The 24,635-nt window shown below is 33.3% G+C and overlaps 1 pseudogene across 1 annotated transcript; it reads right to left on the bottom strand.

Moving 5' to 3' along the window:
• Window positions 1-2,376: 2,376 nt before the first annotated feature.
• Window positions 2,377-8,067, bottom strand: LOC146881536 (uncharacterized; annotated as a pseudogene). Its single transcript, XR_014986602.1, has 9 exons — window positions 4,813-8,067; window positions 4,484-4,735; window positions 3,806-4,408; window positions 3,436-3,755; window positions 3,181-3,349; window positions 3,009-3,113; window positions 2,861-2,936; window positions 2,682-2,777; window positions 2,377-2,605 (listed from the first exon to the last, which is right to left on the bottom strand). The product of XR_014986602.1 is annotated as an uncharacterized LOC146881536 (transcript).
• Window positions 8,068-24,635: the final 16,568 nt, after the last annotated feature.

Here is a 24,635-nt window from a genome sequence, read left to right as displayed (position 1 = left end):
AAGAATGGATCCAACAATTAGGAAGGTGCATAAAATCTCTCTTAGAAATGGTAAAGGTTCAAGTTGTAAAGAAAGTGTCCGCTTAAGTTTACCTTCTAGATTTGAATGTGTGACATTTGGTTGGATATTAATATATTCACAAGCAAAGATAAACCATCAATCTTTCGCAGTGTCGGTATGGTAAAGGATCTTGCATTCCATATTAATGTAAGTTTCTTTCTTCATTTCTCGGAACATAGGGACTTTTCTAGAATCTTCATGAAGCTGAAAATTAACTAGCCATCTTCTTATGGACATCTTGCCTCTGTGTGCGGATTGAAATTTAAAAGAAACTTGATAAGGGTTCAAGTCATCACCATCTTTGTCTTTATAGAAGGCAAATAAGGAACAACTTTTTTTTAAAACATTTACTTCCTCATTGTATATGTTTACTTAAACATAACAAAGTTGAACTACATATCCTCTAAAACAACAAGGGGAAAACTTTTAGTATATTCCAAAAAAGATGTTGACAGAAAATCTGACATCCTAATCAATAACAATGTAGAATTTAGCTCCTACGACTGGTAAATGTAGAATGTGATTAACACTAATGCATTCAACGATTAAAATCCATGCTTATGTAATCGGTAATAATGGGGAGACTGTTTTATGGTTATCCTAGCGCTAAAAAGTTAAGAATGGAACAAAATAGATTATTTGGAGTACGGTAATTTATCTTAGAATAATTGATGGTACACATCACGATGTTAGCATATCTGTCAATATTTTTGCTTTAAATACTAAAAGTCTCCCCATTCTTACAAATTACATAAGCATGGATTTTAGTCGTTGAATGCAATAGTGTTAATCGAATTCTACATTTCCCAGTAGTAGGAACTACATTCTACACTATTATTGATTAAAAGTCTCCTCATTCCTACCAATTACATAACCATGGATTTTAGTCGTTGAATGCATTACTATTAATCGCATTCTACATTTCCCAGTAGTAGGAGCTACATTCTACACTGTTATTGATTAGGATGTCAGATTTTCTGTCAACATCTTTTCTGGAAAATACAAAAAGTCTTCCCCTTGATGTTATTATGGATGAACTTAAGTAGTCACTTCTTTTATAACATTAACTTTCATCTTTACCAAGAGAGAATTTCTGTATTTCTCAGACTATTGGATGCATCTCTAGAATAACTTTTGAGAAAGGTGTTCAAAAGAGTCATTTTCACCTTCTAAGCATTGATAAATGGGTTACGATTACGAATATACATCTTAAGTTATATGTTGGAATGTAACATGGTGTTTTTACCCTTACTACAAAACTTCGATATATACAAAACGAAGATCAACTCATTCTAGAACGCCAAAAGTTGTTTCATAAAAGGTTATCTTTAACTCGGAAGGAGTGCCTTGTTTTAGCTTCCTTGAAACAAGGCATTTGACGTTCTACAATGAGATGATTTTCGTTGTATATATCGAAGTTTTAAGGATAAAAACATGCAACTTAAGATACATATTGTTAATTTTGCATCATTTACCAATGTTCAGAAGGTGAAAGTGACTCTTTAAAACACCTTTCTCAATAGCTATTTTAAGAATGGATCCAACAATTAGGAAGGGGCATAAAATCTCTCTTAGAAAAGGCAAATGTTCAAGTTGTAAAGAAAGTGTCCGCTTAAGTTTACCTTCTAGATTTGAATGTATGACATTTGGTTGGATATTAGTACATTTACAAGCAAAGATAAACCATCAATCTTTCGCTGTCTCGGTATGGTAAAGGATCTTTCATTCCATATTAATGTAAGTTACTTTCTTCATTTCTCGGAACATATGAAATTTACTAGAATCTTCATGTAGCTGAAAAATTAATTAGCCATCTTCTTATGGACATCTTGCCTTTGTGTGTGGATTGAAATTTAAAAGAAACTTGATAAGGGTTCAAGTCATCACCATCTTTGTCTTTATACAAGGCAAATAAGGAACAATTTTTTTTTAAAACAACATTTACTTCCTCATTGTATGTGTTTATCGAAACATAAAAAAGTTGAACTACCACTAGTGCAGAAAAAGCCTATTACATCGGTCATACCACCGATGTAATATTTGCCAATGTAATAAGTGTTTGACATATTAGATCGGTTGCTCGACCCGCTGTAATAGCTATAACATATTACCTCGGTCAACTTTAACCGCTGCAAGAGATTTAAAGTGGAGAAATCACGACCAGAACATATTACATCGGTTAAGGTAGGAACCGATGTAATAGGTGGGGTGTATTACATCGGTTATGGTCACAACCGATGTAATAAAGAGATGTTTTTTTTTTCAAAAGTCAGCTTGTTTTGGGAACTATCCAATAACATGTAAAAGTCACAAAAAGCCAGATTCCAGACAATTCAAATTTTCGTTTCCTAAGATACAATCATTTACTAAATCCTATCAAAACTATTAGGCTAAATGTTAAGGCTACAAAATACCTTACATATCCAAAATAAAACATTTCTAATGGCTATCAAAACTAATGTTTTAGCCTCAAAAAATATCTTGCCCATTCCTTGCGAATATCTTCAATTTTATCTTTACCCAATGGCTCGACTCCATCAAAAACCTGAAATATAGAATATATTAATTATGGTGTATCATAGGATGCAAAGTTAATCATCAATAATTGAATCAACTCTTACATCGGCCCATGAATCAACAATGGTAGCACAAGCTATAGTCCACATCCAATGCATAACATAGTATCCACACTCAAAGCTTCCACGTTGCCTATTGCACTAATATATGAAATTTATGTAATTAATATATGAAGAACTAAGACATTTTAGTTGATAATATGTAGATTCAATGCAAAATATACCTTAGGATAAATCCAATGCAGATGAGATGAAGATGCAGTGGATTTACCATCCAAGACACCACTTACATTAATAGCACTAAAATAAAAGTCATTAGTAATTTACAATATAATCATGATAAAACACATTACATTTGTAATGAACACATACCTTTGTACTAAAGTTTTCATTTCTTTGCTTGGCTTCTTGTGCAATGAACAAAACCAGACGATAACACGGTTTATGGGGCAAATAATAATCAATTGCCAATGAGACCTAGTAAATAAGAATTTTAGTGATATGAAATTAGTTAGATAATAACTAAAGTAAGAGTTCAACTTACCCTTCAATATAAGGGGCGATGTAAATTCTTTTCTTAGGATTCATGAATCCATCGTTGAATATATCTTTGAATGTGCATTGATCTATTCCCAGACTTTTGTATAATTTGAGGCTCAAGGAAACCATAAATATCATTGTGCCCCGCATTGACAATTAATTCATTTAGATACCTACATTCACACAATTTTAGAAGGCTAAGGTTGATTTCACAAAAAACATAAGATAAATGCAAAATCTAAATTTAGAGTGCACTTACATAATCCAAAGTTGAATGACTGCAATGTTCAACATCTGATTACCCTGTATTATTTCCCACAAATCTGACATGCTCACATATAAAGGTATATTGCCATTGTCAACGCCAAATAGTGTTGCATCCCAAGGAATGGGAAAAGGTTCTTGATACAAATCAGAAGAAGCCACAATCAACCCCTGAATTGGATTATCATTCTGGTGAGATAGGGGCTGGAGCTTAGGCTCATCCTCGGGGTCATCCTTGGGGTCATCCTCGGGCTCATAATCAGGCTCAGGGCTTGCATGAGATACAATTGGGGACTTTTGTCTAATCCTAGGATCCTGTAAAACATACTAACAAACTTAAATATGAGGTGTGTTAAAAGTTATATACAAATGTAATTAAGAAAAACATACATTTTTTGTTGAAATTTCTTGATTAATTCTTTTGGCCATGAGATAAATGTTCCAATTGCATCTCCTACTACTTGCACCTCCTCTGTGGGCACTGGTACTGGAGCAGTGGCATCTCTAATGTCTTCAACCACCACTCTAACCAAATCATCTGGCATTGGCACAGTGTGCATGGTGGACCCACCTGGATAGACTCTCCCAATGGCCACAAAATGAGGAACACCTCCAACAAACAACTTACAACGATAGGAGATATCAGTCTCTATGTCCTCATCTTCATTTGGATTCAACACATTATGGTTGGTGGACATGGACTCCCATAGTTGCTCCCACTCACGCCTTAAATCTTCAGTAACTTGTCTCCTTATTTGCTGAGAAAATTGCTCCATCATCTCTTGAGTCATAGGTGCCGCAGAAGTGTTGGGTCGAGGACATGATCCAAAATATTGTCTCACACCCACACCAAAACCAGCAGTACGCACACAACCAGGGTGTTCTTCAGTACCAATAGCAGTGGTCAATATGTCATGACGACCCTGAGAGACAAAATTACCTTGTGAACTTTGTTCTACAAGTTCATCCTGTAACAAAGAATACATTGTCACTTATAATACAAATTACAATAAATAATTGCTACATCATCTCCATTAACTTACAATTCTTTTAGCAATCATCATTGATTTCTCAGATGTCATTTGCCCTCATGGTTTTGTACGAGCCATCTTCCATTTCTCATGTCGGCTAGGAGGAGATGGAGGAGAAGGAACTTCTTCAGCAGCAGCTATGTCCATTTGTTTCTTTAACTTCTCTTCCATCATTCTCTCTTCCAATAAGTCATATCCTCCTCAAGAAAGTCTGTGAGGAGTAGCATTTTTTTGTTGGATAGCTTGACCTTTCTTTCTCTTTACCTATTAAAGAAACAATATTCATAAATAGTGAATGGCACTATGACTTTATCAAAATGTAACATCAACAAAAAATATACCTGCCAAGAAGGATCTAATTGAGTCTGAACAAACAATTGCCATGTCTCCTCATCTATGCCATACATTTCACAAGGGCTTTTGTCTTTATATTTTCCAAAGACGTAAAAGCTAGTCAAATTAGTCTTGAATTATCTCCATTTTGAGGCTACTGGTGACATTATCTTACTCCTTAAGGAATTGGAAGTTTCAAACTGAAAGTTTGACTACAAAATAAGAGATTGGTCATAAGTAATTAATATTCAAAATCATAATTAATGAGTTAATATATATAAGTTGAGCAAATAACTTACACGAATATCCTGCCAAATCATGTTTTTATCTGCTTCTGTCACATGATCCCAGTTAGGTTCTAAAATGGACACCTTTGGTCGAGCTAAGACACCCAAATAACTAACAAAATCATAATTGCTACACGAATATTGAGTTTTTCTTCCATATGTTTTTCATGATAGGTTTCTTTAGTATTTTTCCAAATGTGACATTGACTTGACACACTCGCTCATAAACTTCTTCTCCAGTTAAGGGTGAAGGTGCAATTTTATCCTATTGGCATCCATTGAAAGCCTTTTTCAACCTACGATATGGGTGATTACGTCTTAGAAATTTTCGATGACCAATGTAACATGTCTTCCTGCCATGTTTTAGTTGATGATAACTTGTGTTTTCTTCACATATCGGACAAGCATAATGTCCCTTCACACTATAACCGCTCAAGTTTCCATATGCCGGAAAGTCATTGATTGTGCAAAATAACAAAGCTCGCAGATTGAAATTCTCATTTCCATGTGCATCAAACACCTCTACTCCTTCATCCCACAACAATCTCAAATCTTCTATCAATGGAGTTAGGTAAACATCAATATCATTTCCTGGTTGCTTTGGTCCTAATATCATCATGGATAACATCATGTATTTTCTCTTCATAGACAACCAATAAGGCAAGTTGTAAATGATCAACAAAACAGGCCACGATTTATGCTTGCTACTTAAATTACCGTAAGGATTCATCCTATCTGTTGCAAGACCAAGCCTCAAATTTCTTGGATCACTCCCAAATTGTGGATAGAGAGTATTAATTTTCTTCCATTGAGGTGAGTCAGCTGCGTGTCGTAACAATCCATCACTCTTTCTTCCATTTGCATGCCAAACAAGGTTTTTTGCATCATTAACATTGGCAAATAAACGTTTAAATCGTGGTATGATTGGAAGATACCATAACACTTTTGCAGGAGGACCCTTCTTCATGTTATCTTCATCCATATCATCATCCTTCACTTTGAATCGTGAAACCCCGCATCTTGGACACTTAGTCAATGTTTCAAACTCTTTTCTATATAATATACAATCATTTGGACATGCATGTATTTTCTGGTACTCCATACCCATCGGACATAGTATCTTCTTTGCCTCATAGTGTCGGGTCGGCAACATATTCCCCTCTAGGAGCATTTCATGCAATAATTCAAGCAATTCAGTGAAACTTCTATCGATCCACCCATTTCTTGCCTTGATGTTAAATAATTTTAATATTGCTGACAAACGCGTGAATCTTGTACAACCGGGATATAAAGATTTTTCTGAATCATCTTTCAATGAATCATACACTTGTGCGTTTTTAAAATTGTCTTCTCCAATATCATCAATCATATCCTCCATGCGATCTTCATGATATACATTTGACTATTCAGATTGAGGTATGCTTGAGAGATTTACAACTTCACCATGCCAGGTCCACGTTCTATAACTCTTTAAGAAACCGTCACAAAGGAGATGTTCTCGTATCAACTCAATTGATTGTCGTCTAACATTCAAACAATTAACACAAGGGCAGTAATATTTTCCATTCACGAGTGTTGCATTTCGCTGAGCAAATTGAAGAAACTCTTCAACGCCATTCTCATACACATCAGTGATTCGACTAGCATGCACCCAACTTCGATCCATTACTACACAACATAAAAAGCTTGTTTATACTGGCATTCAATATTCCCCAACTGTCCAAATGAACAGTTGAAGTTTATAAAAATGATTTTCTTGATGATTGAAAAACATCTTTAAATCATTGATTGAAAAATACTTCAACTAATTTCTAAAAACATTGCCGAGGGTCGGACACCTTCGGACTTAACCAACACGTTCAATAATAACTATAAGCACACATCAACAAATATAATCTGAATTAGATATTCAATTAAGATTTAAATTTAATACCAATAAATATAAGAATTAAAATTATATAAAATTTGAAAAAACTAACCGTTATAGCAGATGAAAATTTTTTCCTAGTGTGAGAGTGTTTGAACCTTCAGACCACCAAATGCAAGTAAAACAACACTTACACAGCCCTGAACAACCAACAGAGTGTGGCAGCAACAAATGGCAGCCGCGGCAGCAACGGGCGAGGTGGAGGGAGAGCTGCAGCATGAGGGCCAACAGCGGCGGCAACGGGTGCGGCGCTCTGACCAAACCCCAACCTCAGAGAAGCGGCGAATGGAGGCGCGACTGGTCTGACTACGGGAGGCGACTAACGGCGGATGGAGCACCAGCGGCGTGGAGAGGGTGGCAGCAACAAGTGGCAGTCGCGGCAGCGGCATTTTTCACGAATGACGTCGGAGACCCCTCGACGATGCGGTGCTGCGGTGGCGGGAGAGCTGCAGCGCGAGGGCCAGCAACAGCGGCAACGGCCGCGACGCTCTGACCAAACCCCAACCTGAGAGAAGCGGCGGATGGAGGCGCGATTGGTCTGACTACGGAGGCGACTAACGGCGGACGAAGCTCCAGTGGCGAGGCCGTGCGGTGGAAGCAGAGTTCCAAACCAGAGAAGCGGCGTGGCCGAACGAAGGGTTGCGCGGGCAAGGGTTTACGGTGATTGAACGAACGACGGTGGCAACGGCTGCTTGGACGACGAGAGGCAGAGGAGCAGTTCGCATTCGCATTACAGTGGTGGAGCGGAGGAGCGGAGCAGAGGAAGAAGAAGCACACGCGAAGAAGAAAACGAGAAATGAGGGGGAAAGCAGCAAGTGTTGTGAAATTAATCCGGGTACTACATCGGTTACTAGCGAGAATCGATGTAGTAGTGTTTAAAATTTGGTTTTTTGATTTCTTTTCTCGAAAAAAATTAATGTTACATCGGTTTTCTTTATAACTGATGTAATAATAGTCTCAGTATTTTCAAAAATGCCATCGCGCACTGTGCTACATCGGTTTGCGTGTAAATGTTGTAATATCTTGTTGTAATATACCATTTCTGCACTAGTGTACATCTCCTCTACAACAACAAGGGGGAAGACTTTTAGTATTTTTCAAAATAGATGTTGACAGAAAATCTGACATCCTAATCAATAACAGTGTAGAATTTAGCTCCTACTACTGTGAAATGTAGAATGCGATTAACACTACTGCATTCAATGACTAGAATCCATGCTTATGTAATTGGTAATAATGGTGAGACTGTTTTATGGTTATCCTAGCGCTAAGAAGTTAAGAATGGAACAAAATAGATTATTTGGGGTATGGTCATTTATCTTAGAATAATTGATGGCACACATCACGATGTTAGCATATTTGTCAATATTTTTGCTTTAAATACTAAAAGTCTCGCCATTCTTACCAATTACATAAGCATGGATTTTAGTCGTTGAATGCATTAGTGTTAATCGCATTCTACATTTCCCAGTAGTAGGAACAACATTCTACACTGTTATTGATTAAAAGTCTCCTCATTCTTACCAATTACATAACCATGGATTTTAGTCGTTGAATGCATTTGTGTCAATCGCATTCTACATTTCCCAGTAGTAGGAGCTACATTCTACACTGTTATTGATTAGGATGTCAGATTTTCTGTCAACATCTTTTCTGGAAATACAAAAAGTCTTCCCCTTGATGTTATTATGGATGTAGTTCAACTTTGTTATGTTTCGGTAAACATATACAATGAGGAAGTAAATGTTGTTTTAAAAAAAATTGTTCCTTATTTGCCTCGTATAAAGACAAAGATGGTGATGACTTGAACCTGTATCAAGTTTCTTTTAAATTTCAACACTAACATAAAGATAAGATGCTCATAAATAAGCTTGAGAAAATAACTGTTCAATTTCTAACTTCATGAAAATTCTGAAAAATTTCCTATATTCAAAGAAATCAAGGAAGAAACTTACATTAATTTGGCATACAAGATCCTCTACCACAATGAGACTGCCTAAGAGCAATGATTTATCTTTCTTTGTGATGGTATTGATACCTAACCAAATGTCATACCTTTAACTTTAACTTTAAAGTTATCACCATCTTTGTCTTTATACAAGGCAAATAAGGAACAATTTTTTTAAAACATTTACTTCCTCATTGTATATGTTTACCGAAACATAACCAAATGTCATACCTTTAAACCTAAAAGATGAACTTAAGTAGTCACTTCTTTTATAACTTTAACTTTCATCTTTACCAAGAGAGAATTTATGTATTTCTCAGACTATTGGATTCATCTCTAGAATAACTTTTGAGAAAGATGATCAAAAGAGTCACTTTCACCTTCTAAGCATTGAAAAATGGGTTACGATTACGAATATACATCTTAAGTTATATGTTGGAATGTAACATGGTGTTTTTACCCTTACTACAAAACTTTGGTATATACAAAACGAAGATCAACTCATTATAGAACGCCAAAAGTTGTTTTATAAAAGGTTATCTTTAACTCGGAAGCAGTGCCTTGTTTTAGCTTCCTTGAAACAAGGCATTTGACGTTCTACAATGAGTTAATTTTCGTTGTATATATCAACGTTTTAAGGATAAAAACATGCCTTGACCCATTTACCAATATTCAGAGGGTGAAAGTGACTCTTTAGAACACCTTTCTCAATAGCTATTTTAAGAATGGATCCAACAATTAGGAAGGTGCATAAAATCTCTCTTAGAAAAGGCAAAGGTTTAAGTTGTAAAGAAAGTGACCGTTTATGTTTACCTTCTAGATTCCAATGTATGACATTTGGTTGGATACTAGTACATTCACAAGCAAAGATAAACCAACAGTCTTTCGCAGTCTCGGTATGGTAAAGGATCTTGCATTCCATATTAATGTAAGTTTCTTTCTTCATTTCTCGAAACATAGGAAATTTACCAGAATCTTCATGAAGCTGAAAATTAACTAGCCATCTTCTTATGGACATCTTGTCTCTGTGTGCGGATTGAAATTTAAAAGAAACTTGATAAGGGTTCAAGTCATCACCATCTTTGTCTTTATATAAGACAAATAAGGAACAATTTTTTTTAAATCATTTACTTCCTCATTGTATATGTTTACCAAAACATAACAAAGTTGAACTACATATCCTCTGCAACAACAAGGGGAAGACTTTTAGTATTTTTAAAAAAAGATGTTGACAGAAAATATGACATCCTAATCAATAACAGTGTAGAATTTAGCTCCTACTACTGTGAAATATAGAATTCGTTTAACACTAATGCATTCAACAACTCGAATCCATGCTTATGTAATGGGTAATAATGAGGATACTATTTTTATGGTTATCCTAGCGCTAAAAAGTTAAGAATGAAACAAAATAGATTATTTGGAGTATGGTCATTTATCTTAGAATAATTGATGGCATACATCACGAAGTTAGCATATCTATCAATATTTTTGCTTGAAATACTAAAAGTCTCCCGATTCTTACCAATTACATAAGCATGAATTTTAGTCGTTGAATGCATTAGTGTTAATCGCATTCTACATTTCCCAGCAATAAGAACTACATTCTACACTGTTATTGATTAGGATGTCAGATTTTCTGTCAACATCTTTTCTGGAAAATACAAAAAGTCTTCCCCTTGATGTTATTATGGTTGTAGTTCAACTTTTTATATTTCGGTAAACATATACAATGAGGAAGTAATTGTTGTTTTAAAAAAAAAGTTTTCCTTATTTGCCTTGTCTAAAGACAAAAATGGTGATGACTTGAACCCGTATCAAGTTTCTTGTAAATTTTAACACTGACATAAAGATAAGATGCTCATAAATAAGCTTGAGAAAATAACTGTTCAACTTCTAACTTCATGAGAATTCTGAAAAATTTCCTATATTCAAAGAAATCAAGGAAAAAACTTATATTAATATAACATGCAAGATCCTCTACCACAATGAGACTGCCTAACAGCAATGGTTTATCTTTCTTTGTGATGGTATTGATACCTAACCAAATGTCATACCTTTAAACCTAAAAGATGAACTTAAGTAGTCACTTCTTTTATAACTTTAACTTTCATCTTTATCAAGAGAGAATTTATGTATTTCTCAGACTATTGGATTCATCTCTAGAATAACTTTTGAGAAAGATGTTCAAAAGAGTCACTTTCACCTTCTAAGCATTGAAAAATGGGTTACGATTACGAATATACATCTTAAGTTATATGTTGGAATGTAACATGGTGTTTTTACCCTTACTACAAAACTTCGATATATACAAAACGAAGATCAACTCATTATAGAACGCCAAAAGTTATTTCATAAAAGGTTATCTTTAACTCGGAAGCAGTGCCTTGTTTTAGCTTCCTTGAAACAAGGCATTTGACGTTCTACAATGAGTTGATTTTCGTTGTATATATCACAGTATTAAGGATAAAAACATGCCTTGACTCATTTACCAATATTCAGAAGGTGAAAGTGACTCTTTAGAACACCTTTCTCAATATCCATTTTAAGAATGGATCCAACAATTAGGAAGGTGCATAAAATCTCTCTTAGAAAAGGCAAAGGTTCAAGTTGTAAAGAAAGTGACCGCTTATGTTTACCTTTTAGATTAGAATGTATGACATTTGGTTGGATATTAGTACATTCACAAGCAAAGATATACCAACAGTCTTTCGCAGTCTCGGTACGGTAAAGGATCTTGCATTCCATATTAATGTAAGTTTCTTTCTTCATTTCTCGAAACATAGGAAATTTACTAGAATCTTCATGAAGATGAAAATTAACTAGCCATCTTCTTATGGACATCTTGTCTCTGTGTGCGGATTGAAATTTAAAAGAAACTTGATCAGGGTTCAAGTCATCACCATCTTTATATTTATACAAGGCAAATAAGGAACAATTTTTTTTAAAACATTAACTTCCTCATTCTATATGTTTACCGAAAGATAACAAAGTTGAACTACATCTCCTCTGCAAGAACAAGGGGAAGACTTTTAGTAATTTTCAAAAAAGATGTTGACAGAAAATTTGACATCCTAATCATTAACAGTGTAGAATTTAGCTCCTACTACTGTGAAATGTAGAATGCGATTAACACTAATGCATTCAACCACTAGAATCCATGCTTATGTAATTGGTAATAATGGGGAGACTGTTTTATGGTTATCCTAGCGCTAAAAAGTTAAGAATGAAACAAAATAGATTATTTGGAGTATGGTCATTTATCTTAGAATAATTGATGGCACACATCACGAAGTTAGCATCTCTGTCAATTTTTTTGCTTGAAATACTAAAAGTCTTCCGATTCTTACCAATTACATAAGCATGAATTTTAGTCGTTGAATGCATTAGTGTTAATCGCATTCTACATTTTCCAGCAGTAGGAACTACATTCTACACTGTTATTGATTAGGATGTCACATTTTCTGTCAACATCTTTTCTGGAAAATACAAAAAGTCTTCCCCTTGATGTAATTATGGATGTAGTTCAACTTTGTGATGTTTCGGTAAACATATACAATGAGGAAGTAAATGTTGTTTTAAAAAAAAAAGTTGTTCCTTATTTGCCTTGTCTAAAGACAAAAATGGTGATGACTTGAACCCGTGTCAAGTTTCTTTTAAATTTCAACACTGACATAAAGATAAGATGCGCATAAATAAGCTTGAAAAAATAACTGTTCAATTTCTAGCTTCATGACAATTCTTAAAAATTTCCTATATTCAAAGAAATCAAGGAAAACACTTACATCAATTTGGAATGCAAGATCCTCTACCAGAATGAGACTGCCTAAGAGCAATGGTTTATCTTTCTTTGTGATGGTATGGATACCTAACCAAATGTCATACCTTTATACCTAAAAGATGAACTTAAGTAGTCACTTCTTTTATAACTTTAACTTTCATCTTTACCAAGAGAGAATTTATGTATTTCTCAGACTATTGGATTCATCTCTAGAATAACTTTTGAGAAAGATGTTCAAAAGAGTCACTTTCACCTTCTAAGCATTGAAAAATGGGTTACGATTACGAATATACATCTTAAGTTATATGTTGGAATGTAACATGGTGTCTTTACCCTTACTATAAAACTTCGATATATACAAAACGAAGATCAACTCATTATAGAATGCCAAAAGTTCTTTCATAAAAGGTTATCCTTAACTCAGAAGCAGTGCCTTGTTTTAGCTTTCTTGAAATAAGGCATTTGACGTTCTACAATGAGTTGATTTTCGTTGTATATATCAAAGTTTTAAGGATAAAAACGTGCCTTGACTCTTTTACCAATATTCAGAAGGTGAAAGTGACTCTTTAGAACACCTTTCTCAATAGCTATTTTAAGAATGGATCCAACAATTAGGAAGGTGCATAAAATCTCTCTTAGAAAAGGCAAAGGTTCAAGTTGTAAAGAAAGTGACCGTTTATGTTTACCTTCTAGATTCCAATGTATGACATTTGGTTGGATACTAGTACATTCACAAGCAAAGATAAACCAACAGTCTTTCGCAGTCTCGGTATGGTAAAGGATCTTGCATTCCATATTAATCTAAGTTTCTTTCTTCATTTCTCGAAACATACGAAATATATTAGAATCTTCATGAAGCTGAAAATTAACTAGTCATCTTCTTATGGACATCTTGTCTTTGTGTGCGAATTGAAGGTTAAAAGAAACTTGATAAGGGCTCAAGTCATCACCATCTTTGTGTTTATACAAGGCAAATAAGTAACAATTTTTTTTTAAAACATTTACTTCCTCATTGTATATGTTTACCGAAACATAACAAAGTTGAATTGCATCTTCTCTGCAACAACAAGGGGAAGACTTTTAGTATTTTTTAGAAAATATGTTGACAGAAAATCTTACATGCTAATCAATAACAGTGTAGAATTTAGCTCCTACTACTATGAAATATAGAATGCGATTAACACTAATGCATTCAACGACTAGAATCCATGCTTATGTAATTGGTAATAATGGGGGGACTGTTTTATGGTTATCCTAGTGCTAAAAAGTTAAGAATGAAACAAAATAGATTATTTGAAGTATGGTCATTTATCTTAGAATAATTGATGGCACACATCACGAAGTTAGCATATCTGTCAATATTTTTGCTTGAAATACTAAAAGTCTCCTCATTCTTACCAATTACATAAGCATGAATTTTAGTCGTTGAATGCATTAGTGTTAATCGCATTCTACATTTCCCAACAGTAGGAATTACATTGTACACTGTTATTGATTAGGATGTCAGATTTTTTGTCATCATCTTTTCTGGAAAATACAAAAAGTCTTCCCCTTGATGTTATTTTGAATGTATTTCGACTTTGTTATGTTTCGGTAAACATATACAATGAGGAAGTAAATGTTGTTTTAAAAAAAAGTTGTTCCTTATTTGCCTTGTCTAAAGAAAAAAATGGTGATGACTTGAACCCGTATCAAGTTTCTTTTAAATTTCAACACTGACATAAAGATAAGATGCTCGTAAATAAGCTTGAGAAAATAATTGTTCAATTTCTAGCTTCATGAATATTCTGAAAAATTTCCTATATTCAAAGAAATCAAGGAAGAAACTTACATCAATTTGGAATGCAAGATCCTCTACCAGAATGAGACTGCCTAAGAGCAATGGTTTATCTTTCTTTGTGATGGTATGGATACCTAACCAAATGTCATACCTTTATACCTAAAAGATGAACTTAAGTAGTCACTTCTTTTATAACTTTAACTTTCATCTTTACCAAGAGAGAATTTATGTATTTCTCAGACTATTGGATTCATCTCTAGAATAACTTTTGAGAAAGATGTTCAAAAGAGTCACTTTCACCTTCTAAGCATTGAAAAATGGGTTACGATTACGAATATACATCTTAAGTTATATGTTGGAATGTAACATGGTGTTTTTACCCTTACTACAAAACTTCGATATATACAAAACGAAGATCAACTCATTATAGAACGCCAAAAGTTCTTTCATAAAAGGTTATCCTTAACTCAGAAGCAGTGCCTTGTTTTAGCTTCCTTGAAACAAGGCATTTGACGTTCTACAATGAGTTGATTTTCATTGTATATATCAAAGTTTTAAGGATAAAAACATGCCTTGACTCATTTACCAATATCTAGAAGGTGAAATTGACGCTTTAGAACACCTTTCTCAATAGCTATTTTAAGAATGGATCCAACAATTAGGAAGGTGCATAAAATCTCTCTTAGAAAAGGCAAAGGTTCAAGTTGTAAAGAAAGTGACCGTTTATGTTTACCTTCTAGATTCCAATGTATGACATTTGGTTGGATACTAGTACATTCACAAGCAAAGATAAACCAACAGTCTTTCGCAGTCTCGGTATGGTAAAGGATCTTGCATTCCATATTAATCTAAGTTTCTTTCTTCATTTCTCGAAACATACGAAATATATTAGAATCTTCATCAAGCTGAAAATTAACTAGTCATCTTCTTATGGACATCTTGTCTTTGTGTGCGAATTGAAGGTTAAAAGAAACTTGATAAGGGCTCAAGTCATCACCATCTTTGTGTTTATACAAGGCAAATAAGTAACAATTTTTTTTTAAAACATTTACTTCCTCATTGTATATGTTTACCGAAACATAACAAAGTTGAACTGCATCTTCTCTACAACAACAAGGGGAAGACTTTTAGTATTTTTTAGAAAAGATGTTGACAGAAAATCTTACATGCTAATCAATAACAGTGTAGAATTTAGCTCCTACTACTGTGAAATATAGAATGCGATTAACACTAATGCATTCAACGACTAGAATCCATGCTTATGTAATTGGTAATAATGGGGAGACTGTTTTATGGTTATCCTAGTGCTAAAAAGTTAAGAATGAAACAAAATAGATTATTTGAAGTATGGTCATTTATCTTAGAATAATTGATGGCACACATCACGAAGTTAGCATATCTGTCAATATTTTTGCTTGAAATACTAAAAGTCTCCTCATTCTTACCAATTACATAAGCATGAATTTTAGTCGTTGAATGCATTAGTGTTAATCGCATTCTACATTTCCCAACAGTAGGAATTACATTGTACACTGTTATTGATTAGGATGTCAGATTTTTTGTCAACATCTTTTCTGGAAAATACAAAAAGTCTTCCCCTTGATGTTATTTTGAATGTACTTCGACTTTGTGATGTTTCGGTAAACATATACAATGAGGAAGTAAATGTTGTTTTAAAAAAAAGTTGTTCCTTATTTGCCTTGTCTAAAGAAAAAAATGGTGATGACTTGAACCCGTATCAAGTTTCTTTTAAATTTCAACACTGACATAAAGATAAGATGCTCATAAATAAGCTTGAGAAAATAATTGTTCAATTTCTAGCTTCATGAATATTCTGAAAAATTTCCTATATTCAAAGAACTCAAGGAAGAAACTTACATTAATTTGGCATGCAAGATCCTTTACCACAATGGGACTGCCTAAGAGCAATGGTTTATCTTTCTTTGTGATGGTATGGATACCTAACCAAATGTCATACCTTTATACCTAAAAGATGAACTTAAATAGTCCCTTCTTTTATAACATTAACTTTCATTTTTACCAAGACAGAATTTATGTATTTCTCAGACTATTGGATTCATCTCTAGAATAACTTTTGAGAAAGATGTTCAAAAGAGTCACTTTCACCTTCTAAGCATTGAAAAATGGGTTACGATTACGAATATACATCTTAGGTTATATGTTGGAATGTAACATGGTGTTTTTACCCTTACTACAAAACATCGATATATACAAAACGAAGATCAACTCATTATAGAACGCCAAAAGTTCTTTCATAAAAGGTTATCCTTAACTCAGAAGCAGTGCCTTGTTTTAGCTTCCTTGAAACAAGGCATTTGACGTTCTACAATGAGTTGATTTTCATTGTATATATCAAAGTTTTAAGGATAAAAACATGCCTTGACTCATTTACCAATATCTAGAAGGTGAAATTGACGCTTTAGAACACCTTTCTCAATAGCTATTTTATGAATGGATCCTACAATTAGGAAGGTGCATAAAATCTCTCTTAGAAAAGGCAAAGGTTCAAGTTGTAAAGAAAGTGACCGATCATGTTCACCTTCTAGATTTGAATGTATGACATTTGGTTGGATACTAGTACATTCACAAGCAAAGATAAACAACCAATCTGTCGCAGTCCCGGTATGGTAAAGAATCTTGCATTCCATATTAATGTAAGTTTCTTTCTTCATTTCTCGAAACATAGGAAATTTACTAGAATCTTCATCAAGCTGAAAATTAACTAGCCATCTTCTTATGGACATCTTGTCTCCGTGTGTGGATTGAAAGTTAAAAGAAACTTGATAAGGGCTCAAGTCATCAACATCTTTGTCTTTATACAAGGCAAATAAGGAACAATTTTTTTTTAAAACATTTACTTCCTCATTGTATATGTTTACCGAAACATAACAAAGTTGAATTGCATCTTCTCTGCAACAACAAGGGGAAGACTTTTAGTATTTTTTAGAAAATATGTTGACAGAAAATGTTACATGTTAATCAATAACAGTGTAGAATTTAGCTCCTACTACTGTGAAATATAGAATGCGATTAACACTAATGCATTCAACGACTAGAATCCATGCTTATGTAATTGGTAATAATGGGGAGACTGTTTTATGGTTGTCCTAGCGCTAAAAAGTTAAGAATGAAACAAAATAGATTATTTGGAGTATGGTCATTTATCTTAGAATAATTGATGGCACACATCACGAAGTTAGCATATCTGTCAATATTTTTGCTTGAAATACTAAAAGTCTCCCCGTTGTTACCAATTACATAAGCATGAATTTTAGTCGTTGAATGCATTAGTGTTAATCGCATTCTATATTTCCCAGCAGTAGGAACTACATTCTACACTGTTATTTATTAGGATGTCAGATTTTCTGTCAACATCTTTTCTGGAAAATACAAAAGGTCTTCCCCTTGATGTTATTATGGATGTAGTTCAACTTTGTTATGTTTTGGTAAACATATACAATGAGGAAGTAAATGTTGTTTTAAAAAAAATGTTCCTTATTTGCCTTGTCTAAAGAAAAAATGGTGATGACTTGAACCCGTATCAAGTTTCTTTTAAATTTCAACACTGACATAAAGATAAGATGCTCGTAAATAAGCTTGAGAAAATAATTGTTCAATTTCTAGCTTCATGAATATTCTGAAAAATTTCCTATATTCAAAGAACTCAAGGAAGAAACTTACATTATTTTGGCATGCAAGATCCTTTACCACAATGGGACTGCCTAAGAGCAATGGTTTATCTTCCTTTGTGATGGTATGGATACCTAACCAAATGTCATACCTTTATACCTAAAAGATGAACTTAAATAGTCCCTTCTTTTATAACATTAACTTTCATCTTTACCAAGAGAGAATTTATGTATTTCTCAGACTATTGGATTCATCTCTAGAATAACTTTTGAGAAAGATGTTCAAAAGAGTCACTTTCACCTTCTAAGCATTGAAAAATGGGTTACGATTACGAATATACATCTTAAGTTATATGTTGGAATGTAACATGGTGTTTTTACCCTTACTACAAAACTTCGATATATACAAAACGTAGATCAACTCATTATAGAACACCAAAAGTTCTTTCATAAAAGGTTATCCTTAACTCAGAAGTAGTGCCTTGTTTTAGCTTCCTTGAAACAAGGCATTTGACGTTCTACAATGAGTTGATTTTCATTGTATATATCAAAGTTTTAAGGATAAAAACATGCCTTGACTCATTTACCAATATCTAGAAGGTGAAATTGACGCTTTAGAACACCTTTCTCAATAGCTATTTTATGAATGGATCCTACAATTAGGAAGGTGCATAAAATCTCTCTTAGAAAAGGCAAAGGTTCAAGTTGTAAAGAAAGTGACCGATCATGTTCACCTTCTAGATTTGAATGTATGACATTTGGTTGGATACTAGTACATTCACAAGCAAAGATAAACAACCAATCTGTCGCAGTCCCGGTATGGTAAAGAATCTTGCATTCCATATTAATGTAAGTTTCTTTCTTCATTTCTCGAAACATAGGAAATTTACTAGAATCTTCATCAAGCTGAAAATTAACTAGCCATCTTCTTATGGACATCTTGTCTCTGTGTGTGGATTGAAAGTTAAAAGAAACTTGATAAGGGCTCAAGTCATCAACATCTTTGTCTTTATACAAGGCAAATAAGGAACAATTTTTTTTTAAAACATTTACTTCCTCATTGTATATGTTTACCGAAACATAACAAAGTTGAATTGCATCTTCTCTGCAACAACAAGGGGAAGACTTTTAGTATTTTTTAGAAAATATGTTGACAGAAAATCTTACATGCTAATCAATATAAGTGTAGAATTTAGCTCCTACTACTGTGAAATATAGAATGCGATTAACACTAATGCATTCAACGACTAGAATCCATGCTTATGTAATTGGTAATAATGGGGAGACTGTTTTATGGTTATCCTAGCGCTAAAAAGTTAAGAATGAAACAAAATAGATTATTTGGAGTATGGTCATTTATATTAGAATAATTAATGGCACACATCACGAAGTTAGCATATCTGTCAATATTTTTGCTTGAAATACTAAAAGTCTCCCCATTCTTACCAATTACATAAGCATGAATTTTAGTCGTTGAATGCATTAGTGTTAATCGCATTCTACATTTCCCAGCAGTAGAACTACATTCTACACTGTTGTTGATTAGGATGTCAGATTTTCTGTCAACATCTTTTCTGGAAAATACAAAAAGTCTTCCCCTTGATGTTATTATGGATGTAGTTCAACTTTGTTTTGTTTTGGTAAACATATAGAATGAGGATGTAAATGTTGTTTTAAAATAAATGTTCCTTATTTGCCTTGTCTAAAGAAAAAATGGTGATGACTTGAACCCGTATGAAGTTTCTTCTAAATTTCAACACTGACATAAAGATAAGATGCTCATAAATAAGCTTGAGAAAATAACTGTACAATTCCTAACTTCATGAGAATTCTGAAAAATTACTTATATTCAAAGAAATCAAGGAAGAAACTTACATTAATTTGGCATGCAAGATTCTCTACCAAAATGAGACTGCCTAAGAGCAATGGTTTATCTTTCTTTGTGATGGTATGGATACCTAACCAAATGTCATACCTTTATACCTAAAAGATGAACTTAAATAGTCCCTTCTTTTATAACATTAACTTTCATCTTTACCAAGAGAGAATTTATGTATTTCTCAGACTATTGGATTCATCTCTAGAATAACTTTTGAGAAAGATGTTCAAAAGAGTCACTTTCACCTTCTAAGCATTGAAAAATGGGTTACGATTACGAATATACATCTTAGGTTATATGTTGGAATGTAACATGGTGTTTTTACCCTTACTACAAAACTTCGATATATACAAAACGAAGATCAACTCATTATAGAACGCCAAAAGTTCTTTCATAAAAGGTTATCCTTAACTCAGAAGCAGTGCCTTGTTTTAGCTTCCTTGAAACAAGGCATTTGACGTTCTACAATGAGTTGATTTTCATTGTATATATCAAAGTTTTAAGGATAAAAACATGCCTTGACTCATTTACCAATATCTAGAAGGTGAAATTGACGCTTTAGAACACCTTTCTCAATAGCTATTTTATGAATGGATCCTACAATTAGGAAGGTGCATAAAATCTCTCTTAGAAAAGGCAAAGGTTCAAGTTGTAAAGAAAGTGACCGATCATGTTCACCTTCTAGATTTGAATGTATGACATTTGGTTGGATACTAGTACATTCACAAGCAAAGATAAACAACCAATCTGTCGCAGTCCCGGTATGGTAAAGAATCTTGCATTCCATATTAATGTAAGTTTCTTTCTTCATTTCTCGAAACATAGGAAATTTACTAGAATCTTCATCAAGCTGAAAATTAACTAGCCATCTTCTTATGGACATCTTGTCTCTGTGTGTGGATTGAAAGTTAAAAGAAACTTGATAAGGGCTCAAGTCATCAACATCTTTGTCTTTATACAAGGCAAATAAGGAACAATTTTTTTTTAAAACATTTACTTCCTCATTGTATATGTTTACCGAAACATAACAAAGTTGAATTGCATCTTCTCTGCAACAACAAGGGGAAGACTTTTAGTATTTTTTAGAAAATATGTTGACAGAAAATCTTACATGCTAATCAATATAAGTGTAGAATTTAGCTCCTACTACTGTGAAATATAGAATGCGATTAACACTAATGCATTCAACGACTAGAATCCATGCTTATGTAATTGGTAATAATGGGGAGACTGTTTTATGGTTATCCTAGCGCTAAAAAGTTAAGAATGAAACAAAATAGATTATTTGGAGTATGGTCATTTATATTAGAATAATTAATGGCACACATCACGAAGTTAGCATATCTGTCAATATTTTTGCTTGAAATACTAAAAGTCTCCCCATTCTTACCAATTACATAAGCATGAATTTTAGTCGTTGAATGCATTAGTGTTAATCGCATTCTACATTTCCCAGCAGTAGAACTACATTCTACACTGTTGTTGATTAGGATGTCAGATTTTCTGTCAACATCTTTTCTGGAAAATACAAAAAGTCTTCCCCTTGATGTTATTATGGATGTAGTTCAACTTTGTTTTGTTTTGGTAAACATATAGAATGAGGATGTAAATGTTGTTTTAAAATAAATGTTCCTTATTTGCCTTGTCTAAAGAAAAAATGGTGATGACTTGAACCCGTATGAAGTTTCTTCTAAATTTCAACACTGACATAAAGATAAGATGCTCATAAATAAGCTTGAGAAAATAACTGTACAATTCCTAACTTCATGAGAATTCTGAAAAATTTCCTATATTCAAAGAAATCAAGGAAGAAACTTACATTAATTTGGCATGCAAGATCCTCTACCAAAATGAGACTGCCTAAGAGCAATGGTTTATCTTTCTTTGTGATGGTATGGATACCTAACCAAATGTCATACCTTTATACCTAAAAGATGAACTTAAATAGTCCCTTCTTTTATAACATTAACTTTCATCTTTACCAAGAGAGAATTTATGTATTTCTCAGACTATTGGATTCATCTCTAGAATAACTTTTGAGAAAGATGTTCAAAAGAGTCACTTTCACCTTCTAAGCATTGAAAAATGGGTTACGATTACGAATATACATCTTAGGTTATATGTTGGAATGTAACATGGTGTTTTTACCCTTACTACAAAACTTCGATATATACAAAACGAAGATCAACTCATTATAGAACGCCAAAAGTTCTTTCATAAAAGGTTATCCTTAACTCAGAAGCAGTGCCTTGTTTTAGCTTCCTTGAAACAAGGCATTTGACGTTCTACAATGAGTTGATTTTCATTGTATATATCAAAGTTTTAAGGATAAAAAAATGCCTTGACTCATTTACCAATATTCAGAAGGTGAAATTGACGCTTTAGAACACCTTTCTCAATAGCTATCTCGGTATGGTACAGAATCTTGCATTCTATATTAATGTAAGTTTCTTTCTTCATTTCTCGAAACATAGGAAATTTACTAGAATCTTCATGAAGCTGAAAATTAACTAGCCATCTTCTTATGGATATCTTATCTCTGTGTGTGGATTGAAAGTTAAAAGAAACTTGATAAGGACTCAAGTCATCACCATCTTTGTCTTTATACAAGGCAAATAAGGAACAATTTTTTTTTAAAACATTTACTTCCTCATTGTATATGTTTACCGAAACATAACAAAGTTCAACTGCATCTTCTCTGCAACAACAAGGGGAAGACTTTTAGTATTTTTTAGAAAATATGTTGACAGAAAATCTTACATGCTAATCAATAACAGTGTAGAATACTACTGTGAAATATAGAATGCGATTAACACTAATGCATTCAACGACTAGAATCCATGCTTATGTAATTGGTAATAATGGGGAGACTGTTTTATGGTTATCCTAGCACTAAAAAGTTAAGAATGAAACAAAATAGATTATTTGGAGTATGGTCATTTATATTAGAATAATTGATGGCACACATCACGAAGTTAGCATATCTGTTAATATTTTTGCTTGAAATACTAAAAGTCTCCCCATTCTTACCAATTACATAAGCATGAATTTTAGTCGTTGAATGCATTAGTGTTAATCGCATTCTACATTTCCCAGCAGTAGGAACTACATTCTACACTGTTATTGATTAGGATGTCAGATTTTCTGTCAACATCTTTTCTGGAAAATACAAAAAGTCTTCCCCTTGATGTTATTATGGATGTAGTTCAACTTTGTTATGTTTTGGTAAACATATACAATGAGGATGTAAATGTTGTTTTAAAATAAATGTTCCTTATTTGCCTTGTCTAAAGAAAAAATGGTGATGACTTGAACCCGTATGAAGTTTCTTCTAAATTTCAACACTGACATAAAGATAAGATGCTCATAAATAAGCTTGAGAAAATAACTGTACAATTCCTAACTTCATGAGAATTCTGAAAAATTTCCTATATTCAAAGAAATCAAGGAAGAAACTTACATTAATTTGGCATGCAAGATCCTCTACCAGAATGAGACTGCCTAAGAGCAATGGTTTATCTTTCTTTGTGATGGTATGGATACCTAACCAAATGTCATACCTTTATACCTAAAAGATGAACATAAGTAGTCACTTCTTTTATAACTTTAACTTTCATCTTTACCAAGAGAGAATTTATGTATTTCTCAAACTATTCGATTCATCTCTAGAATAACTTTTGAGAAAGATGTTCAAAAGAGTCACTTTCACCTTCTAAGCATTGAAAAATGGGTTACGATTACGAATATACATCTTCAGTTATATGTTGGAATGTAACATGGTGTTTTTACCCTTACTACAAAACTTCGATATATACAAAACGAAGATCAACTCATTATAGAACGCCAAAAGTTCTTTCATAAAAGGTTATCCTTAACTCAGAAGCAGTGCCTTGTTTTTGTTTCCTTGGAACAAGGCATTTGACGTTCTACAATGAGTTGATTTTCATTGTATATATCAAAGTTTTAAGGATAAAAACATGCCTTGACTCATTTACCAATATTCAGAAGGTGAAATTGACGCTTTAGAACACCTTTCTCAATAGCTATTTTAAGAATGGATCCAACAATTAGGAAGGTGCATAAAATCTCTCTTAGAAAAGGCAAAGGTTCAAGTTGTAAAGAAAGTGACCGCTTATGTTCACCTTCTAGATTTGAATGTATGACATTTGGTTGGATATTAGTACATTCACAAGCAAAGATAAACCAACAATCTTTCGCAGTCTCAGTATGGTAAAGAATCTTGCATTCCATATTAATGTAAGTTTCTTTCTTCATTTCTCGAAACATAGGAAATTTACTAGAATCTTCATGAAGCTGAAAATTAACTAGCCATCTTCTTATGGATATCTTGTCTCTGTGTGCGGATTGAAAGTTAAAAGAAACTTGATAAGGGCTCAAGTCATCACCATCTTTGTCTTTATACAAGGCAAATAAGAAACAATTTTTTTTTAAAACATTTACTTCCTCATTGTATATGTTTACCGAAACATAACAAAGTTCAACTGCATCTTCTCTGCAACAACAAGGGGAAGACTTTTAGTATTTTTTAGAAAATATGTTGACAGAAAATCTTACATGC

The sequence above is a fragment of the Vigna unguiculata genome, chromosome 11 (genome assembly GCF_037176805.1).
Source record: "Vigna unguiculata cultivar grain cowpea cultivar isolate G323 ecotype 2 chromosome 11, ASM3717680v1, whole genome shotgun sequence".
Taxonomy (NCBI): Eukaryota; Viridiplantae; Streptophyta; class Magnoliopsida; order Fabales; family Fabaceae; genus Vigna; species Vigna unguiculata.
Note: the sequence above shows the minus strand (reverse complement) of the source record. Positions and strands in the feature narration are given on the sequence as shown.